We start from the raw sequence: 22,592 nt of genomic DNA, 5'->3' as shown, positions 1-22,592 counted from the left end.
GGGGGGGGAGGGGGGGGGGGAGAGGGGGGGGGGGGGAGGGGGAGGGGATAGAGAGGGGAGATTATACAATTATACAATATAAGCAAGCTGTTCAATTCATGATCTCAAAACCATCACAAGGCGCGTCTTTATCATCTCGAGATTGCCAAATATCTCGAGATTGCCAAATAGCCCGCTATTTGGGAAATAATCCCGAAGTAACAAATCGCGTCTTCACTATCTCGAGATTCGACCTCGAAACTCGAAACTCGACCTTGAGAAATTAGCTCGAGATATTTTGCTCAGCGTTAGCGTGTATTGCGAATCTTCGGTCTATTGAAGACGCACAGGACAAATAGCTGGATATTTTGCCAATAAAAAGGATATTTTGGATATTATCCTGACCAACTATCCAGCTAATTTGCTACTTCGGTCTAATGAAAACGCGAATTAGCTGGATAGTTTGCGATCGGGATAGTTCAAATAGCTGGATATTTGGCAATCTCGAGATAGTGAAGGCGGGCCTACAGAGGGTTACTCATATAAACATTTTTGAAATTGAAATATTTACAATTTCTTTTTATTTAAAAGAAGAAAGTGAAATAAGATTACAGGAGGATAGAAACAGTTATGATAATGCAGCTATTTCATGAAATGTTAGTTATTCATGCTATGTTTTATAGGGTGGAAACATATGGGTCATATTCAACTTAGTTGATCAATAGGTGTCACTAACACCTGTACTAACTCAATGAGAAACCCAATGCAGTCATTTGTTTGCTTTTCCCCAGAGGCAAGCCTGTAAATAGATTATTAATATTAGTTAATTTGCTTTCATTGATTGGTAGGACAAAGCACTTTCTAATCAGTATTTTGTGTGCAGTATTTTATGAATGGAAAGTTTTAGTTTATATTATTTTTTACATTTTTTGGGGTAATGATAAATTATTAATTCTATTTTCATAATCCAAAGTCAGATTCAATCTTGTACATTTTATATGCAGGAGATTAATGTTCAAAACTTAAAGAGGCTGTTTTTTTTTTTTGGGGGGGGGGGGGGGGAAATGGGCTGTCCAAAAGATGAAGTAGAAGCTAAAACAAAGATGGAAAAAGGAAAAGAAAATGTTAGTAAGAGATTACGAATAGAGAAAGAAAGAGAGTATACAAGGTGAATTGTGAATGAGCAATACATAATAAAAATATCGAGAAGATTGAGTCATAAACTCGTAGAATTCAAATTTATTTATAGAATTCAAATTAAACTTGTCAATTCATTTTCAATTATTAAAACATCTCTTCGCAATCACATTAAATGTCATTGGAAGTATAGCCTTATAGGAAGTCATTCTGAATTATCAATGACGAAACATGTCAAATGAATTCCTCTTTTCCTGCAAGTTAACCAAGTCATTTCCCTGGTGAAATTTTTATATATATTCTTTATAATCATTTCTTTCATGGATGTTACCTATTATCGATTTTTAACATTCTTCTAATTTCTTAATTTTTTATAATAAGAGATTAGAGATGGCAATATAATAGGTTAGACTCACATTTATGAAAACGGTATGTTTCAAAGATAAAGATTTAAAGGCACATGCCCCTGCATATTCCAGGTACCATATGTTTTTCCCATAAAAATATATTTTACTTGAGCCTCTGAAGTCCTAGGCCCTCTCTTACACGCCTCCAACATGTACTCTTCAATTTACTTAGTGTGATGATCTTAGAACTTACTTTGAATGTATTTGGCTGTAGCTAATATGTGGGGGCTGTGGAATCGGAACCGAATTTTTAATCTCTGATGCAATCTAAAAGTAAAAACTTCCTCAATTAAATCTCAAACTCCCCACAGTTTAAGATTTCTCTAACCACACCTTCTTACATGTGATCTGTTTGGAACCAGAACAGCATTAACTCATCATTTTCATAAAGTTAGGCCTCATGCAGACAGTGGTAAACAGCAGCAGTTTTTTTACAATAATGGCACAAGTGTAATATGCTTCATGCACAGTAACACAAAGCTCATATATGCGTGTGGCCTTTATTGTGCGCAGTTGCAAAAAGACGGTTCTACACTTCATATCTGATTGTGCCTTTAACGCCCTTCTGGCTCTCAACAGACAATATGGCTATGATGTAAGCCATGATATACTGAATGACGGCATCCCTCTGAGGCTAGTGATGAAAAGTTTGCTTGGCACACCCGTCCCAATCACCTTGGACTCATCCTTAGGCTTTTAATCACTCTTGTCCATCCATGTTTCCTATTCCTAAATGCTCCAAGACATTTCTGGGAGTATTAAAGGCATCAAACTTTCTGAAAAAGAAAATTTTATTTGGTAGGGAAGAAATAAATCATACACACAAGCTTACTGTAAATCCTGAACTTTTTACAATGGGAAACCTTCACGTTTTGTAGTCAACAGCCATTATCGTAGCGAGAAACTTTCCTGAATGGGAAAAAAAGAGTGCTCTGTCTTTATATTGCAGCTTAAAACATTTGAAGTTGCCCTTTGTTTGATTCGTCAAAAGTCTTTGGAAGTATAATTAAAAGATGGTGAAAGAGGAGGTCTTCCTTTTGTAAGGGTTTCTTTCTGATGGTGATGAGCTCACAATCACAGAAATCCCTTCCCTATCAGTAGTATATCTTGATTGTGTGTAATTGAGCAAAGCTGAAGAATCGGACAGAACCATATTAACACTTTAATTGGAGGTCGATGGAGATATATTGCTCTTATCCTGTCAGTTGGCCCATTCACAAGGACAAGCCTGTTTCATATTTGCCTATTTATTTGAAATTAATTTAGTACCAAATATTTTGTACTTTTTTTGAAATACTGAGTGAGTTTCCCGAGATCTCAAAATTTGAACCAACTTATCACAAAATGAACTTAAAAGCCAGTAACAGTCATGACATGTAAGTTGCAATTTTTTGGACAAATTGCCTGTTTTTGTGCAAAGAAAATTAGGTATATTTCAAAAATTCATTGTTATGATTAATTTGTTAGGTTTGTGGCTTGAAACTTGTGCAAATCTACACCACATGCTAGCTTGGTACAAGTTTCAAAGCTGCACCAATTTCTAGCTTACCTTAATTAACAAATGTAACATCACTTACCCAGACCTGTAGGTGTCTGCAGAAGTTCATAATTAATGACAATGATAATTTAATGATATATCAATAAAAAATGACAATTGGAGAACAATACTTTTGTTTAAATAGTACATTGATAGTACATTAAATCATCTGCAGCCTCCAACATTGGTCTCTTTGAGGCTCCTAATTATCAGCTTTGATGTGAAACCCTTGATCAAGCCTCCCAGTGACAAAGTATTCCTTACCGGTAATCCTTCTCTAGCAGCCTTTTCACACACAGCTAAAATTCTATAAACATGACTAGTATAAACGTGTTTCGAACGTGTTTAAACTAATCACGAGCCTTTCACACACAGAAATTTCGTTGCGATCGTTAATAGTTTCGTGATTAACTACTGCTCGTAAAATGCGCAGTAGTGCCATTGCGCATTGAAGGTCATGTCATATCAATCAAAGCGCACGCTCCATCCAGTTTAAACACGTTTAAACACGAATTTCCTTTCACACACAAAATGTCAAGCTCTCTAGATACGAAATTCGTATCTGCAGCCTGCTTTTAGGGGCGTATGGATCGCGACTTTGTATCTATCCCAACATCGTATAAACGATGTTCACACTGGGAAATTTTATCTATAAACATGTTTAAAACTGTTGAGTGATTCTAATCATCTCTAGATACGATGAATTTTAGCTGTGTGTGAAAAGGCTGTAGCTCCCTTACAGAGACTTCCTTACCCCTGGACCCAATCACCATTGCCCATGCGTGTTTCCTCTTCCTAAAGCAACGTGATGACAGAAAACACTTCCCTATTGGATAAATAATGACTAAGAACACTAGAGAAGAAAATATATAGCAAAGCACCTTTTCATCTTTCTTTGTGTTTAACCACTACTTGTGATTTGTGCACTAGCATCCACATGGGGACGAGGTACCTTCTAAAGAGCAGCCCCTCCTGATTCCCCCCCCCCCCAAAAAAAAGCGCCCATGACAAGCATAAAGAAATATATGATTTCCACCTTTATATCTAGCTGAATAAGAAGAAATAGAAATAGCAATATAAGTAATTATCAAGAAAAGTTTCCAAGTTTACGATGTATGATATATGTAAGTATTAGAAGGGCTAACAAATAATATGGACCTGTCAACCTTTGCAGCTAACTTAAAAAAGTTAGCTTCCAGGGGAAAATGTTCTTTTTCCAGTTTTCAGTCATGCTTCAACTGAGTCTAGAGTGTAAGACTATCACTTAACCCTTTGGAGATAACAAACAGAGGATGGAATAGATTAGTCTACATACACCAAACCCAGTTGACCTTATTGCCAAATATTGGGTTTTATAAGTTGATGACATGGATCCTAATCAAATGATTGGTTGAAAGTGTACACGTGACCAGGCAATTATTTTTGCCTAACGTGTAATTTGAATAGTGACCGGTCATTATCCAATTCTAATGACACGTCATTAGCAAAATCATGTTATAGAACATCATTTTATATAACAAATAAAACATAATCTTACAAAACAAATAATACACATCATTTTGTTCAGGCATGAGTAAAATTACCCACACTCGGTACCTTCAAAACAGTCCAAACACCCTCGGCTACCGCCTTGGGCATGTTAGACTGTTCCAAAGGTAATTCTTACTAATGCCCTCACTGCTGTATATTATTTGTATACTAAAGTCATTCTGCTGGGAATCTAGGCTAATACTAAAAGGGGTGGTCAGGTGGCACTCCAAAGTCATCTTTCAGTCACATTGAGCCCCCATCCCCCACATATCCCCTGGTCGGAAGCCCCCTCTCTCACCTAAGGTGCTAAACTCTTCCCCCTTGGCTTCCTCCAAGGGACGGATATCTGGCCACTTGGGATGCCCTGGAGGTGATGAGAGGTTTATATGGATTACCATGGCAACTGCCTCAGTAAGGTAAAGTTTAAGGGCATCCAAGGAACTTCTGCATCAATATTTTGATGATGGGGTCATCTTCGTTATCTCTGCTTGTTGTTTCTTGAACCTGCGTAGGTCTGTGGATTAGGGTTTGGAAGAGTTGCCAAAGAGTTACATACTGTGTCAGGGCATTGTACATGTAACTTTAATACAATGGAGTCACAGACCCACTGTCACTATGAACATGACTGACAAAGAAAGCGGACAAAATATACAGTTCCTCAGGTAGACAAAGGAACATCCCTTCACTGCTCTTATGTAAATATGTGTGGAACAGCTAGGTGTCACATGCATATTCACTTTTTACATAATAGCAGTGAAGGGATGTTCCTTTGTCTACCTGAGGAACTGTATATTTTGTCCGCTTTCTTTGTCAGTCATATTCATAGTGTGTATTAACCCATGAGCTACCAAATTCTCACTTTCCCATAGGCTTTATACACGAACCATCCGGTTACAGTAGGCAATGGGTTAACTTAAATCTGTAACGGTAAGATACAGTGCTACGAAGGACAGCACCTATCACTAATTGTGAATATTGAAAAACTCTCTTTCATAATCATGGAAGGGATCAAACTTCAAAACTAAGATTATTGACTTATTTCACCAATATATTTGTTTGGAGTTGGAAGGGCATTTATTGTGCATGAAGGTATATGACTTAAAACTTGTTTTGAGCTCCAAATGGGAGTTATATTGGATTAAGTAAAGGTTTTGAAGTTTGGGAGATAATTGCAAGAAAAGGAACATGATTTTACAGGAGAAGAGATGGAGCAGAGTAAGTTACAGACTGAAAGAAAGATGAGAAATGCACCCCCTCACTCCTCAAAAAAAAGGAGAAAACTAAAATGAAGAGAGGAAACAAAATAGAAGAAAAAAAAGCGGTTAATAAAATGTAAAATTGAGAAGTAAGATATATGAAACAAAGAGATACATATGGGTGATTCCTACTTTTTTAACTATAAAAACATAAGAACTTGGACAACCAGAATACAGTAAGCTCTTCATTTGATCACAAATTTGTGTTATATGCTCTATGCTGTATTGATTGATATGAGTGCATTGCCATGGTGACTGTATATAGGATACAAGCCTTATAGATCAGACAGGCAGGATCTAAAAGAAAGATTCCAGAAAAAGGATAGAAAGGATTTGAAAAAGTCAAGGCGGGAGAAACAGATACCCTGAATGGAGAGAAATAACCAGTCTCAATGAAACCTCTCCACTAATCAATGCAGCAGATATTATATGAATAATGATTTTAGTGTAGCCATTAATTATTGAAATCGATTGTGGAAAATTATGTTCAATGGTGTAGAGGGACCTGAAATCTATTTGCCGTTCAGTGAATTGTTTTGAAATCAGCAGTTTTTTTAGCGAGGCTGGTCTACCTTTTCACTGTTTTGATAGTCACATTCACTATCATAGCTACACACTGACCCAACATTTGATTCTGTGTAATTGCTCCTGGTGGTATTTCATCACAGGTATAGGGTTAGGTTTGAGTTTACTGTTTTAGGTTAGGTTTAGGGTTAGGGTTAGGTATAGTGTTGCGTCCAGGGGTAAATGCGGTAAGTGTGAAACATGGACGAGGAATGTAATAGTTGCATTAACAAGGATGGTGCAACCTAGCTATACAAATCACGTCTGTGTGTGTTGGTTATAATACTTACATTGAAATTTCATAATTATTATTGAATTACAAGGTGTATTGTTTTTTTCTTCTCTTCTTTTGTCCAATTACAGGGTCACTGTGAGTCATAAAGTACAAATCACAAGCAAAGGAAAGGGTAAGATTTTGTCTCGTTATATATATTTTTTTTGAAAAAATATTTACATGGACATCTTATGCTTGATAGTTTTCATATATAAGCTATTTGTTTTAAACACCAAATAATTAATATTTGTTTTGGCATTCCTCCATTTTCTCATATAAATTGTTAAAAATCTGCTGATGTGTGGAAATTTCAAAATATTTGGGGTAAATGCGGCATGGCACTGAGCAAATCTTAAAATTGGTTTTTATTTGTTTATAAAATTTAAGTTTGAAGCTATTGATATGAAGGTTGCACAATGAAAATATCAGTTTGCTTTTTGTCAATATCATGCATCTAAATGTACGTATTCTTCTTTTCCCCAACCATAATGATTGCTGCTCAATATTCAAAGTAAAGATATACCGGTATTGTATGCTGCAAAATATAATTCTTTTCCCTATTCGGTAGATAGGCTTGCAATTTGTTTGAGATTGTGATCAAATAATCCCAAGAAGAGTTATTGCTTTTTTCAATAATTGGATTAAAATTATCAATGAAAAGACCTGAAAATTAGTATTTTCCAATCTCAAAAGGTTAATCTGGAAATCATAAAATGCTGCTGAAGTTGAATCAAATAATGCCTAGGGGGACTTCCCAGTTTAGATTTTGGTTTAATTTTTTTGTGAATGAGAACAGTAGGACACATGGATTCTTGCCAGTAAGTGCACCTCTACAAATCAGCTAAAGTTAACAGCGAGCTGAAAATTTCATTTTTCTTTCCTGAAGCCTGGAGTGCCTATGCCTGTTTCTGTCTTTCTCTATATCTTTTCCACCAGTTTTTAAAACTTTTGTTCATCTTTAATCAATTTTGCTATATTTCTTCTGTATTATTTTTGTTTCTTTTCGTCCATGTCTCTCCCTTAATTCATAATTTGGTTGCATATCTGTCTTTCTTTTTGTTAAGTTCTTTTTGTGTCAATAGTGAAGTAGCTCTATAGCCTAGGTATGTCTCCATCAGCTCGAGATTGCCAAACAGCCCGCTATTTCTGATTTGGGAAATAAGTTAAAAATCGCGTCTTCGTCTCGAAACTTGAAACTCAAGCTTGGAAATTAGCTCGGGATATTTTGCTCAGCGTTCGCACATAATGTGAATCTTCGGGCTAGTGAAGACGCACCAGACAAATAGCGGGATATTTTGCAAACTAGCCCAAGATATGATTATCTCTACCAAATATCCCCCTAATTGCAACTTCGGGCTGATCATGAAGACGCAAATGAACTGGATAATTTGCGATCGGGTTGATTGAAATAGCGGGATATTTGGCAATCTCGAGCTGATGGAAACATACCTAGGCTATAGAGCTACTTCACTATATGTCATGCCAGGGAATTTACCATTGCCTGCTTAATACTAGTCTAGGGAGCGTGTAACATTATTTATTTTTCACAGGAACTCTGTTTTTAGGTATCCATAAACAGACTCCACACAAATTGTTTTTGGAGAGGTCTGGATCGAACTTTTTACAGGCTGTATTTTTGAACCCCATAAATTTGTAAAACTTTTGATGCTTTTTAGTTTCTAGCCAACCAGAGCTAGTCCCCCCCCCCTTCTCTCTCTCTCTATCTGTCTCCTTGTATCTTTTCCTGCTATGGAGCTGTACACCATACAAATCTCCATACTCATACCCCAACCACTGCATCTATACACAGTAACTCTTTTCTTGGCATCCCGCTGAAGTACTCTCCAACCGTGCTCCGAGTCTGACCGCAGCATGAGTTCTCTATACATGAAACGCAATTTTGCACAATTAGGAACGATTAGCCAGCCCCTATTCAATTTCAATCGCCTCCCGGGCAAAAGGGTGTATGCCAACCTCATTTTGTTGGATGTCTTTCACGCAGTACCATTTCCCCCTCTCCTCAATTCTTTTGTCAGATGCTGTTACATGTGTATATGGTTTTGAAATCAATCTCTTTTGTCTCACCCCTGCCATAGAACTACCTCAATTTTTGAGAGACATTTCTTGATGGAAACTCAAATTGGAGAAAAGGGGATAAACAGTGTATAATTATTTGATAGAAAATTGAATTATCACTATGTTATTACATGGGATTTTTATTGGAAATACTTGTTTAGGTGTTCATTGAATAACCAGATAATAGCACTGTCCATTTTGTCCTATTTGAAAGAGCTACCATTATTTTTTATTTATTTATTTATTTATTTATTTATTTATTTATTTATTTATTATTTATTTATTTATTTATTTATTTTTTATTTATTTATTTTTTTTTTTTTTGGGGGGGGGGGGGGGGGCTAAATGCGAATTCAGAGGGTTTGTTTTAGTCACTATGAAAAAAGTGAAGATTTGATATTGCTTTTGCCAGTTCAATATTAACATTACTCGTTAGTCATTACTAAACAATCCAACAAGCAAATGCCACAGTCTTTAATATCTTTATGACACATACTAATAAGAAGTAGAAAATCAAAAGAAAGAGAATTTCATGGGCATTGTACTGATACACATTGATTAGATAAAAGTATAAATAGGATAAATAATTGCAATTGTGGAACAATTGCTTTGGTAATTGAAAGATCCTATTTCAGCAGGGATAAGAATGCATTCATAATAACGACTACTGAACAATGGTGGTACATATATCAGCTATTGTGCTTTTTCTGCACTTGCATGTATATACTTTCTCTGTGCTTGCGTGTGACTGATCAGAATCTCAGTACATTTTCAGATCTGAACATTTATGTGATGCAGAGATTGCATGATAAGGACACATCCATCATCATCATCAGTGATTGTATCTATTGATCGTGATACCGCTTTCACACCCCAAGATGGATAAGAAAATCATGTCTTTCAATTTTAAAGGTAATTTCATTTTCAAGTTTTGATAGCAGAATTGCATTTGAGAGATAATTTTTAAGAGTCTGCAATCACGTAATAAATTACGAATGCATACATTCATAATGAAGTTTTTTTCAGAAAGTAACACCAAAATGTGCTTAAAATGACAAGTACCTAAAAAGCACCATCATAGATATGCTTGTACATTTGTGGGAACTCCAATCAACTGATTGTTGACAAGGCCGAAACTTCCAGAGACCACAGTTCTATATATAAAGACCGATGCTTTCGGTCTCATGGACCCTAAGGTGTAAGTGGATTCATGAGACCATTTTTTCAGTCTAATGCTTTGCATCCACTAATTTGGGACAATCAACTGTCCCCTAATCAACAAGGATGTTTCCACCATTTTGTGCTTTTTAAACAGCTATGATGCAACTTTCTATAAACAAATTATTAAGCAAGTACATTTACAATTAATCAATAGGTTTTAAACATGCTTTTGTTCTATAATTTGAAAGATGTTTTTGTTTAACCAAGAGACTACCTTTAAATTATCCCTATGAGTGTGGTTCAATAAATGTATGAACCTTGCAGACCTCTGTATGACTTTTCAGTTTTCGATCAAAAGAACCTAGTCTTGAAATAGCTAGGGAAGGAAATTTGAATGGATTTGTAGAGGAAAGCTGAGAATAGAATGGAGGAAGAACAATTTCATTTATCTCAAATCGTTCCCCGAAATAGTCTTCCTATTGCTGACTATCATGATTGATGTATGTTTTTTTGACTGTTCAGACAATAGGGAACATGAATGTTCATATGCAAGAAAAGAACAGCTGGATTTGACATTATTATACAACACAATATCATTGATTTGCGATCATTTGCCCTTGGGTCTTGAACTTAGAAAAGTAGATTGAAAAAAGATTTATAAAATGACAGCCACATATATTTATGGATAAACTACTAAATTGATTGATTTTCATTGGATATTTGGAATTGGAGAGAATATTACTTATGAATTGGTTAGAACCAAAAGAATAAGATGAACAAAGTTTTCTTGGTACTCTATTTTTGATTTGTAACAAATCAGTCAAAGCTTTTGCGGTACAATGAAAATTGCTTTGAAAAAACCCTAATATGTCTGATCTGCTTGTATGTAGAATCAAAAATACCAAAGTGAACTTTTCTTCAGAAGTTGACCATATTTTAAAGATAGTCATATAATCAGACATTTGCTATGCTTGCCCTTCAGAGAATCTACTTGTATTAAATGAAAAGAACTTGATAGGAAAGTTGCAGAGATATTGATGAGGATGAATTGATGTGAGTGTGCATGGATCAAAGGAGGGAGAAAGAGAGAAAGAGAGAGAGAGAGAGAGAGAGAGAGAGAGAGTGAGAGTGACAGAGAAAGAAAGAGAGAAAAAAGATTGAAAGAGTAAGAGAAGAGAGATACACACAAAGTGAGAGAGAGAGAGAGAGAGAGAGAGAGAGAGAGAGGGAGTGTGTGTGTGTGTATGTGTGAGTGAGTGAGTGAGTGAGTGAGTGAGGGAGTGAGGGTGGGGAAGGGGTGAGATAGAACGAGGTAATGTCGAAAAGAAGGAAAAATCAGAATATTCATTCACGTACACCAATGGAATACAAAGTGAATATCCAATACCTCTTCTGCCCCCAAACGTCAAAACATTCTCGGCAGGTAATCTATCTTAGGATAAGCCATTTTTATGTGGTTCAAGTGCACTCTTTCACAGTGACAAAGCACCATGTGCACCTTGTTAAATACATCATAGTCTTGTGATGGTGAGTTTAGGTGAGAAAACGAAGAAAAAGGGAATAATTTCATAATGTTGAATCCATAGATGGTTACATTACCAGGCTGCTGATGCTGTCAGTATGATTCTATATTGATCCCTTTTTTCCTTGAAACTCTGACATAACAGAGTTATCTGTATTGCATCATTTTTCAATTGTTGTAGCTCATAAATTCAAAAGAGAATTGAAGGTCTAAACCTAATTTTCAATGCAAAATTATGAAAAATAATATTTTTGATAACAGCCCCCCCCCCCCCCCCAATGAGTATTACAAGACACAGTAGAAAGGAAAAACATCTAGATTCGTTTGGATTTAGGCAAATTTCAAACAAATGTTTGCAATTATTTGAGTTTAATGCTAACAATATTTGTCATGACATACACAAACAATGGAATACAGAAGATAATTGAGATCTGTAACAGCGATCTTGATACTTTTTCACAGAGCACCTCAGCTGTGTTTTTGAGTATTTGACCCTCATCAATTGCAGTTTTTAAGGTTTACCAAAGTTATGCTTTGACTAACATTTTCTCTCTTCAGTTGTCATTAATTACACATTGCTGCAAACCTCTTCAATAAATAAGCAAAATGGGTTTGGAGCTAAATACCTTATGAAAGAGTATATGCTGGGTTGATGCGGAGTTCTCTGTTTGTGAGCGTCTAATAAATGGTTTAGTGGTGCATTCACTTGACTCTCAATCCAGGGGTTGAGGGTTCAAATCCTAGGCCGACACCAACATCCTTTGGCAAGACATTAATCCACATTGCCACTGTGTTAATGGGTACCTGGTTGTTGGCTCTCTTGAAAAACAGTTGAAGCTAATGAGTCTTAACTGGGTAAAACCAAATTATTATTATTATTATTATCATTAAATCAGAAATGAACATGGAAGTAGGTCTGGATTTAGACTAGCTTATGGAAGTGTACGTGACCGGCATGACGGCGAAGCTCAGGGTTCGTGAGTGTCGATCAAGAAATTAAATCAAGGGGGTCGGAAACAGATGAGAGGGAGAAATATTGCCAGGAACGAGGGGGGAAATCAAAATCTCAGTAGGCCTATGAGTAATGGGTGCTTTAATATGGAGGGGAAAAGTTTGAACTCATAGTTTGGAAAGTTTAGTAGCCTTTCACCTCTGTATACTTTATTATATTAATAGATGTAGATAGATAGAGATTAAAGATAGCTAAAAGCATAAGGGAGATGGTGACTATTGGTGTGTGTCAATTAAGATTATGTTAATGTTGAGTTTATGAAAGTCATCTATAAATATATATGTCATTGGATAGATATGGACACTGTTGAATATTAGTTTTTTGAATTAACAGATGAGATTCTCCAATTCATGTCTCTCATGGTCTGTACCATATTCTAAAAAAGGAAAGATCTGGGGATAAGAACACATGTGGTCCATTTGGGAGAGAAGTTATGATACAGATGACCTAAAAAACCAGTCTTTGGGGCAAGCTTAATTTCATCCGTTGGGATGGGTGTTGAAAAGAAAAGTCTTGATTCTTGATTATAAGTTTACTTTATTGTCAAATGTGACGATTGTAACCATCGTCCTGGCTTGAATAAAAGTTTATGCATTACATCTAAAGAAGATGTAGACAGTGTATGTGTGTTCTGGAAACAAAAATGTACTAAACTTTACATAAGAGTTGATTTGGACGCAATGTGGAGAAAATGAAAGGAATCTTCAGCTTGAGCAATAAGGAAGCCAGTGAGAAGAGAGACTGAGCTCCAGCTTCAAATCAGAGCAACTGTTCAAGAACATAATCCTAAACATCTTAACTTAAGCACGGAGATGATATCAAAGGAATTATACAACTTTCCTTTTCAAGATAAACTTTCCGTCAAGAACCAGTCATGGGAAACATGTTCTCCTTTTTCATATCCAGAATGGTTGTGTTTTCTCAAAAGACTGTTATCTTTGTCCAACATCAAATCATTCATGATGACTTCACTTAATGGTCTTTTGCTTCTTGATGGTTGGCACATTATTATAGGGGAAAAGGAAACAGACAACTATGTGACTGGATTTTATGGAGCAACCTCCATATCGGCTCATTAATTCTTGCACTGGAACACAAAGTTTATTCCCTTCCGGCTCTTTACATTATGACATGGAATTAATGCAGGAGAGGGTCTTATAGGGATAAATGGAGGGTATGTTTGAGGATCAGTCTTAGATGTTCGGGCAATGAAGATGCTTCTTCAAGAGATCAGAAGCAGTCTCCTCTTCTAAACCTTTCCAGAGCTCAGAGGGAACTCGGCTTAGATGTTTCAAGTTAATTTTTAGATACCTAAACTTCTTGGAGGGTAGATTAGATGTGTAGAAACTTAGTAGTATAGTTTGTGCTTGCAGCAATATTCCTCCATTGAGGTTGAGATTCAAACTTGAATAGTCTTGCAACAATCGTAGTAAAGATGGTATCTTAGGTACTCCAGCTGAAATGTACTCTTCTGTTCCACTACCCTGTATATGGTATTTGGTTATTTTAATCATTTCTCGTAGTGTTGACGAGTTTGAACAAGGTAGAAATATTCCATTGTCTTTCTTCATGACAAAAAAACTTCTGGAATATACCAAATCTCTAAAAGTAAAACAAACTCAAACATGATGACAATGACTCAGCTGCTCATCGTTATCCATCCTTAGCCTTCGCCCAGGCACGAGGGATTTGTGACAATCATCTTAACTCTCTCTCTAAAACTTTTAAATCTTGATGGTCATTGTAGTGAGATTATCACCATGGTCAGGTTGACAGGTAGATAATAGTTACGCATTGTTCTTAGTCATCGTAGTGCCTCAGACTGAATTGTCATGTGTGATATGGCAGGACTGTTCACAACCATCAAGTACTGTAAAATGATGAAAACTTTAGGGCTTGTGAATTAAGAAATTTGGTGTGAGATCCAGAATCATGAAAGACTTATGCCATAAAGATGATAATTACTACCTAGAACTTTTGCAGTTCACAAATGTTTCTTGCTGTGAAAATTGCTGTAATTTTGAGGCCCCGTAAACGTTTGTGGTTCCAAAGTTATTCGATTTCAAAGAGAAGTTTATTAGGATTAATATTTATGTAATTATCCTTCCATGAGCTCATTTTTGTCCATTTGAATTACATCTGGTCTTATCATTTTTATTCTGCCTTTTTGAATAGTTAATTATATTCCCTATTTATCTGCATTATAATGATAACAAGCCATTGTCTATACCTCATGTCACCCAAGTTGTATTCTCTTGATTTGTTTGTGTTACCATTATGATTTACAAAATCCATGGTAGTTGTATGACTTAGTCAGAGACATAAGATATTTGTATACTTGTAATTTTTTTTTCTTCTTTACATTCAATCTTTACTGTTTGTTTAAATCAGGTTGTGTTGGGTTTTTTTTTTTTTAATTGTTTTTCAGTTTATAAACTTTTTGAAAATATTGTTTGAGCATTTTCAGCCTATTGATAAACGGAGACAAAAATGAAGTCAGATAGAATCAAATACACTGTCTTGGGAGGAGACTAAAGAGACATTGAATGTTGGATTTGAACAACTGTCCTAATCCATGCTTAAATGTAATCCCTCCTGTTCTAGATCAGCGGAATGTTCCATAGCTTTCCTCACAAGAGGATGCATATGTATCTCAGCTTAATGTGTTGTGGACGGACATCTGTCTGTCACAGGCTATGTTTATATGAGCTTCCACAATCTGATTCTAATCTGGTTTAATTTTAATCTTACCCCACATGATCATGGGCAAATGGCTAAGAAGTGATTTAAAAATCTTGTTTTACAGTCCATATGGTATTATTTCTATTGTAGATTAGAAATATTTCATCATAGCTTTTCTCAATAGACAACTACATATTTGAGCTTGATGTGCTGTGGATATCTCGTCCCTATTTTCACGAAGTGACGGTAGTGAATGAAAATCGCATACAAAGTGCGTGCGGATTTTTCTCACTACCGTCACTTCGTGAAAATAGGAATGATCTGTCCATCTTAGGCTGTGTTTATGTATGACAACTTCCATGATCTGATTCTAATCGGGTGTAACTTTAATCTTGTTTCTTTGTTTTTATGGTGTTATGATCCTGTGATTTATTGCAACGCTTATGGACTGCATATTTAGGTGTAATTTCACTGTTTGCGGGAGACATGGTACCAACAAGAAAATTGAATGCAGTGTTGATCTTACACTGTTTCAACAGTAAAATGTGATTCAAATATGATCAGATTTCCATTTTAGGGTCCCCTGTATGAACATAGCTCCAGACTCTAAAGAGCTCAGAATGATCAGTTCAGAGCTTGTCGAACAGGAAACATTAAGTTATTATTGCTGTTGTTTGATGACATGTACATCCCCTAAGTATTTCTATCGTGTCATCATTCATTTTTTGGTGATTTAGCAATATGAAATATAGATGTCTGCCTCTCTTGCAGTAAGCTACATTGGTATTCGGTCCGAAGATGCTTCCATCACAATTTAAAGAAGAAAATCTCGTAAATTAAATGAATTTGAAGACAAGGAAGAAGATGGCCATGTCCATTAGAAATTTATTCTGAATTAAAGATGGTTTAATAAAAAATTAAATCTAATCATTCATCTCTAGTTTGAAAGCATGGAATTATAACAAAAATCAATAAAAAAAAAAATCATTATTTAACACATCAGTAGGAAGATCATAACATTCACCCCCCCCCCCCCAAAAAAAAAAAAAACGTCTTGTCAAAAATGATTCCTTGCCAAAATCAATTAATATGAATGTAGAAAACAGTGTAAGGAATAATTTATTACTTAATCTAGATGTTAAGAATAGAAAATGTAAGTGAAACATATGCTTGATATATCATCTGTTCAGCTCCAGAAGGGTGTTAATTGACTCTGTATTGTGCAGACCTGGCTCCAAACAGACGATAAGAAAATTGTTTTATTTTTAATAAAAAAGGTCAATTGTTTTAGTCATCGTGTAAGTGGGTTTCCCAAACAAGCACCTGACTAACGTACACGACAGCGGGGGTTTCTAAAATTGAATTATTAGTGTCTTGACAAAAAATTGAGGTAAAAATAGGTCATGGAGACAACAATTATGTTACGTTGTCATCTTTGTCTAAATTCACTTAACTTGGAGTCGTGGCACAAACGAGGTGATAATTATAAAGGGTTGCATGTCACCATTGTAGCTTGGCAGGTGTAGAATAGAAATATCTTTACATTATGTAAATTTGTGACGGGATTATTTTGTCATCAATGTCATATTTTTCCTAAAAACCTTTTTGTTTTCAGGTCAATGTTTTTTTGCATTGTTTTTTATTCAGGGCAGTCAAGCTCCTGCAAGCTCTTCTAACAATTTTTTTCTTCTTCAAAAGTTAGCCATATTTTTTTCCTTTCTTTTAGATTGAATGAAGTTATTGTTTTATGTGACATTGTAGATATTTTATTCTTTGACACAGTGGAAAAGATTTGAGATATAAAAGATATTTATATTGTAAACAAGAGGAAAAAGGCATTGATACTGATATTTATTTAACAAAACTTATATAAATATTAGCAAAATGACATATAATGTCAATACTATTTGTGGATATGTACAGGAGAACAAGAAAAGGTTATTTAATAATTCAATAAAAATACATTAGCAGTGGATATTGCATGTTGAGAGCCAGTAGGATGTTAAGACTTATGTTAAATGTTATGAGTTATGCCCTTTTAACTCTCAGTAGACAATGATTACCCCTTATGGCTTTTGAAATAGTTTCTTTGCTGACCTTTTACTTAGTTCTTGTTCGGGGGTCAAAAAATTAGATCTATAATGACCTGCTCTACACGATAAAGGTTTGGAGATACAGAGTCAATGCCACAGATACCATCCCATTGTGTAGCAGGATGTGGGTGAGCTAGATACAAAAACTAACACTAATTGTTGAGGAGAATTCAATCAAAATCTGTTTGCGTTATTATTTTGGCATAAATGGACCTGCGTGTGCACCCGATCAGGTGGACAATAGAATAGATATCCTGCTTTATATTTGCGGTTATCGAGGTTAGTCATGAATTTATTATCCCAGGTGTCTGGGAACAGACACTGTGTAGGGGAAGTTGGACAATTTAGACACTGGATGTGTTCATGTGGCAGCCCGTTAACTTAAGTTTAGCTCTTTTTTTTATAAATTTGAGGTTATGTTTTAGTTGAAGGTCCTAGTATACGCTTTGTTGTTTCAGAAACACAACGTTTATTTGAAGTTTTAAACAGCAAGTAGTCTTATGGTTACTACTAAAACTATGAGGAGTGTGCAGGGTCCTCACTTGAATTTAATATGTGTCATGCGGACAACATTAACTTTTAATTTTTGCTAGCTTGTAGAAACAAGCTGCTTACTCTGCTCATAGTTTAAAACTCTGAGCACTCTTTATTTCAGTCCCTAGTGAATTTGCATCATAGTAAGTGGGTTGTTTCAAACTTTCAAGACTTCAATAATTTAAAGTTTAAGAACTGTAATGGTGCCGTGTGAACCTATCTACTGACTAGGTCACAAAGATTGCAGTTTAATAGGCAGATGCCCTATTAGTAGCGAGTGATGGTATCTATGGTGATAATTTTGTAGGGATGTGAAGACGAGAAGGAACTGAGACAGATGCCACAGAGACAGTAGAATTAAGATGAAAATAGAAAGAAAAGAGAAAGGAGGAACAAAAGATGATCATGGCGACATGATGGGTGTGATAAATGGAGTAGACGTCAGAGGAAGGGGTATGAATGGGAGGAAATGGTGATGGGGGGGGGGTGGGAGGGTGTGTAGGAGGGGGTAGACATGCAATCATGTGAAGGCAGAAACTTTTGTCTGCAAAGAAGTCTCAGTTTTCACAAGTTTGATTGAGATGGGGATTTGCAAGTTTTTGTACCACAAAAGTGAATGAATTCACAAGACGAGTTTTCACAATTTTCGAAAGCTATTTGTCTTAAAACTTCCTTCATTACCAATTCATGAAAGTTTCATGTCATGAAGTTTCTTATTTCAATGTTTAGGAGTGATATAGCTGTTGATAAAAGGGTATGGCTTTTGGACGGAATGACACCCTTCCCCATTATAAGGAATGTCAGTTAATCTTTAATCTTAAGTAGATGTTGACATTCCATTTTACCTGTGAAGTAGCGACTGAAGTCCTACACATACTCCAGAATCAATCAACTCTATTTTCATTGAAAGTGGGAAAAGTCAACCAATATACCACAAGGCTTCTAAAGTTCCTGAGGTGCAGGCTTGCTATTGATATGTGTATTTAAAAGTTATTATATTATTTGTTTAATTCAGTAATACATACGTATCCCCCCCCCCCCCCCCCCGGAAAAAATCTATTGAACTTACATGTACCTTTTCTGCCATAATAATCTAAATACATGCACCCACATAATGTATGTCTATATCCATAAAAAGGAATATATGTCCACAACACAATTTCACTTTACCTCTTGGTCACTGTGACAAGTAGTTGTAACTACCTTACAAAAAAAGGGGAATTACTTTACAATAAGTAGGCACCCAGGGTCATTTTTGTGAAGGAGTATATCCTTCTTTTGTAAAAGCCAATATTTTGGAATGTGAATTCAAAGGGATATGAAAGGTATAATGAGTTGATGAGAGGGTTTATATAAAGCACTTGTTTGCGTGTGGAGCACAAAGATCGTTGACCTGTATCTCTCTCTCGTAGGAAATTTGCCGTCTGGGCTTCAAGGCTCGCTTATACTAAACTCATGATTTGGATGATGACGTCCCGCTGAGTGAACTACTGATGGAAGGACTGTGTGAAAGGGGAGGGGGTAAGGGGGATAAGGGGAGGGGGTAGCAATGAACATGAGAAAGAGAAAGGAGAGACAGGGGCAGAGAGATCAGAGATGGGGAAATAAGAGAGAAGTGGAGAGAGAGAAAAGAAAAGAGAGAGAGAGAGATAGAGAGAGAGAGAGAGAGAGAAGAGAGAGAGCGAAAACAGCAAGAAAATCATCAGAGAAAGAGGGGGAGGGAGAGAGGGTGAGAAATGAGAGAGGGGGTATAGAGAGGGAGACAGGAAGAGAGAAAGAGTGGAGGGAAGGAAGGAGGGAAGGGAGAGGAAGGGAGGGAGAGAGAAAGAGAGAGTGAGAGAAATACAGAGCGAGGAAGGGGAGGGAGAGAAGGAGACAGGGTCGAGACTAGAGAGGAGGGGAATGAGAGAAAAGCATGTAAGGACTGAAAGGAGTAAAAGAGGAAAGAGGGGAATGCAAGGGGGAGGAGGGGGGAGTTATAAGAGCTGGAACCTAGATGTTGATAGCACTTGTGGTCATTGCTCCTTCTTGCACAGATGACTTGACACTTTCGTCGTTTTAAATCTCACCTTTCCTCCAATTATATTGAACATTCTACACATCTAATCCAAGGAACCACTGTAAAGGAAAAATACTTATGTTTAGAAAAGGGACTTGCTATACAAAGTAGATGAACTTTGTTGGTTAACAATTCGGGTAACAGCAAATATTGACACAGAGAAAGGAAAGATGGGCGCTGCAGAAGAGAAAATTGATGACACATCTAGGGATCATGAATTAGGTCAAATCTTCAATTCAAAATATTAGGTCATTTTCAGAGAGGTGTGAGACTCGACACAAATAGACGAAACCTACTTCTTTTCTCCGTCTTTCTCTTCCCTTTTGTTGAAAATGCAATCTTTTGTGTCTTTATCAAACAAAGTAAGTTTGTTGGCCCTCCCTTTATTTGAAATATCAACATCTTGAATCAGTTTGCTATGTTATTCTTCCCAACAGAGAACGAGGACTGGCAAACATGAAATGTTTTGATAGTCTTGAAGTACTTCTATTGTGGACCCTGAATATCTGACGAAAATGTCTTCAATAGCAATCATCAAGTGTGATTGTAACCTTTTGGTGCTCATTGTTAAGTTAGTCATACTTCCCTTGTACATGGAGTTCTCATTAAAAAGGATATCAAGTGCAGACTGATAAGGAGTTAGATAATATATTTAAATTTATGCATGGAGGTGTATTATTTTGTGTAGACTGCCCTAGGGGTTATGATACACTTTTGTGAAGTGTATTTCATATTCAAAGGCAAAATAATGTAAATCAACAAATGCTTATTAAGCTTTGAAATATTTATAGATTCTCATCTGTCCTTAAATGATCTCTGCACTATGCATATACCTGGTGGTCAGTTTATGAACAGGTTTAAAGAGCTAATTAACAATTTGTAATAAATTCCTATTCATTCTTAATCAAAATTCTTTTATGACAATTTTTCAAATTAGATTTAGATAGTTGTATTATTTCTCAACATAAAAAGTTTATCAAAGTTTGATATTTTAATCTTTACAATCTTTAAATAGTCTTATGCCAGGGGCACAAACATGCTCAGTTGAACAATGAAAATGCTCTGTGAGATAGCCTGCAGGAATAAATGTTTTAGGGGCAGGTCAATTTGGTTAGTCAGAGGCCAATAACATGAGGGCATGGCTAAAGTTTTCTTTAGCTGTGTTTTGAGAGGTTAGTGGCTAGTGAGTAGGGCATCGCAGCAAAATACAAATTTAAAATTAACTTTTGAAAGTTTCTAATATTTTTGTGAACTGGATAGCACAGTAAGGGTTAATCTGTGTAGACACTAACTTGTCATCGTCTTGTTAACTCATTAACGCATCAGCGATCATTACCTGACACCGATCGACCCCATACCGGGATCTTGCTGGGATCTTGCTGGGATCATTACGGTGTGGAACGGATGCACACCTACAGTGATAAATTATAGTTATCTGTTCAGAGTTAGAAGGTGTTAACTCTGTGTTAAAGTACATGGGTCAATGCCCTTCTAGCGCCAAAAGATGATCTGAAGAAAAGAAAGAGGAATGGTGAGAGGTGCTCATTAGCAACAGTCACGACTCATTAAACTCTAATTACATCGGCTTTATACCGCTCACACCAGGAACTGGAATGACACATTAATGTCCTTTCGGAATGCTAACCTCCTCCTGAGTGATGGGTAGGGTGAGGGTGATGGAGAAACAAGATTCAGATGAGACAAAAGAAAAGAAAGAGAGATCTTGAGAGTGTTAGAATAGGAAACTTGATGGCAAAAAAGTACATGCACCTAGCCACTTTTGAAGTCGCACTGCACTACTTGTAGCTACTTGCTCCCTCTATATAGAAAACTTCCCCAATCAGTGCCTGTTGGTCCCCCATGATCCTTTTTTTCTTATGTTAATTGAGAGCTGAGTTAATGAGATAGCCACCTGCCAGTGACCTCGCTGTGTGGTCTAATCCCTCCTGTTCACTAGTACAGATGGGTTTTAAAGGACTTACATGCTCACACATACTGTTGGTATGTAGAACCGCATAAAAAGTGTCAATTTGTACGTAATACAATAGCAACTACTTCAGAAAAAAATGAACCTAAAGCAATTTTAATAGCCTTGTGCATCACCTATTGAAATGTGTGAACGTGAAAATGGTGTATTATGTAACCTGAATATGATGTTTTTTGCCCTTGAGTTGATTTTTCTAAAATAGTTGGGATTGTGTTTTCTTATGATTTAAAAGAACATGAATATGAGAGCGATTGTAGAAAACTACCAAGTAGAAAAGGACACATATTGAGGAAGAGGGTGAAAAGAGTAATGATAATCTTCAATGTAAAGTACATGTATACCTCAACTCTATTAGTGTTTTCCAGATATTTTTATTTTAATTCCAGATGGCGTTTTATGGCAAGGAATTGGTTTAAATGTTGAAAGGGAAATACACATCATATGTTCGGTGTTAGAAGGGTGTCATCTCTGTGCCAAAGAACATTGTATATGAAGTAACGCCTTCTGGTTCCAAACAGACAATATTGTTTTAGACCAGGAAGTGTACTCTTTTTGTAAACCATTGATCTGTTGTGTGGAAAGTGTTAATTTGTAATTGTAAGTGAATTACAAAAGTACCTTGGTCAGTTCAATCTAAATCACATAGAGGACATTGTACTGTGTTCATGTCAAAGAGCCAACGGTATTGAGACAAAGTAGAGAATAGCTTTCTTTTACCTACAATCTAAATTGATATATATTAAAGAAATAATCATATCAAACCTTCCATTAAATTACCATTA

General features: G+C 36.1%; 1 long non-coding RNA gene across 1 annotated transcript in view; it reads left to right on the top strand.

Annotated features, from left to right (window-relative positions):
- The window catches only part of LOC115928856, a 59,748-nt gene that overhangs the window by 14,068 nt on the left and 23,088 nt on the right, over positions 1–22,592 (top strand). Inside the window, exon 2 of the long non-coding RNA XR_004066253.1 lies at positions 6,774–6,817. This is a non-coding gene — a long non-coding RNA (uncharacterized LOC115928856). The remainder of the gene's footprint in view (positions 1–6,773; positions 6,818–22,592) is intronic.

Source organism: Strongylocentrotus purpuratus, unplaced genomic scaffold (assembly GCF_000002235.5).
Source record: "Strongylocentrotus purpuratus isolate Spur 01 unplaced genomic scaffold, Spur_5.0 spur5_scaffold_3, whole genome shotgun sequence".
In the NCBI taxonomy this organism is placed as follows: Eukaryota; Metazoa; Echinodermata; class Echinoidea; order Camarodonta; family Strongylocentrotidae; genus Strongylocentrotus; species Strongylocentrotus purpuratus.
The sequence above is the reverse complement of the archived record's forward strand: the minus strand, read 5'-3'. Positions and strand labels throughout refer to the sequence as shown.